A 1,311-nucleotide genomic window follows, 5' to 3' on the forward strand; every position below is an offset into this window, starting at 1 on the left:
GGTAATTGAGCATAACTCATCATAGACCAAACCATGTCCAACAAGGTTCGATTTCTCCTTTCTGCAACACCATTTTGTTGTGGTGTTCCAGATGCTGTTAGTTGGGATTGAATTCCATGATCTACTAGATAGTTCTGAAATTGCAAATCCATATACTCACCACCTCGATCAGATCGAAGTGCTTTAATAATTTTACTTAACTGATTTTCAGTCTCAGGCTTAATTTCTTTGAACTTTTCCCTATATCAAGTTCATCATCGCAGTCATTTGATTCTGAAGGGATACGATGACCCCATTGTTCGCATCACTGTCCTTGATTCTCAATCTTTGATCGCTTTCTCTCCAGTCTTCATGATTTTTAGAAATAAGATCAAGGATATTCTCGGCCTCATCACAAGTTTTATCTAGCAGACCTCCAGCTGCTGCTGCATTGGCAGCCATCTGCGAAGCAGGGTTTAATTCGTGGTAGAAAATCTCCATCTGTAAGCAGTCTGGTAAGCCGTTATGCGAGCAATCTCTTACCATCCTCTTAAACCTCACCCAAGCGTCGTTGAGTGATTCGTCAATATTCTGTACAAAATTCGTGATCAACTTCCTTATTCTGGCATTCTCCGTCGGAGGGAAGTACTTCTTCATAAACTTCTCTACTACTTGCTCCCATGAAAATGGTAACAAAGTTAGTCGAACCTCCTCAGTGGAGATGTTAGGGAACATAAAAGTGTTGTAGATCTCGATGAAACTCCGAAGGTGGGCATACGGATCCTCGCCACGCCTACCACCAAACCGTCTAGTAGTTTGGATCATCTGCAACATCACCAGTTTCATTTTGAATCTCGATTCGTCAAGAGCGAGCCGCGTGATTCCTGGGGAGAAATCGTAGAGGTTGGGTGATGCATAGTCCCGAATGGGCCTATTGCAGTCGTTCGCCAATAGGATGGGATTCGCCATGACATTATTTTGATTTGGTGCTCCATTTCCTGGTTGTTCCGCCATGTTATCTTTCTCTTGTGGTTGTTGTTAGCAGTTGTCTCTCAATGTTCGTTGGAACTTTTTTCAATCTCTGTGTCGTAATTCGCCAGAGATTGAAAGCTAAAAAGAAAATAAAAAAAATTACCATTAGCACATTGTATTGCCGAAGTCCCTGACAACGGCGCCAAAAACTTGATGCGTGTGGTTATACGATGAAATAATGGTAAAGAATGCGTTGGTGGAAAATGCATTGAGCATGCTATTTTTCTCAGCAAGATCCAAGTATAAATCCTACTGAGTTGCCTGGTAAGCCCAGGGTCGAACTCAGAGACTAAGGCAAAC

At 42.3% G+C, this 1,311-nt stretch overlaps 1 non-coding gene across 1 annotated transcript; it reads left to right on the forward strand.

Annotated features, from left to right (window-relative positions):
* The first annotated feature begins 496 nt into the window (after positions 1-496).
* Positions 497-603, forward strand: LOC120087397 (small nucleolar RNA R71). Its single transcript, XR_005484534.1, has one exon. It is a non-coding gene; the product is annotated as a small nucleolar RNA R71 (small nucleolar RNA).
* Positions 604-1,311: the final 708 nt, after the last annotated feature.

The sequence above is a fragment of the Benincasa hispida genome, chromosome 9, assembly GCF_027475165.1.
Source record: "Benincasa hispida cultivar pf3 chromosome 9, pf3_genome.v1.1, whole genome shotgun sequence".
Taxonomy (NCBI): domain Eukaryota; kingdom Viridiplantae; phylum Streptophyta; class Magnoliopsida; order Cucurbitales; family Cucurbitaceae; genus Benincasa; species Benincasa hispida.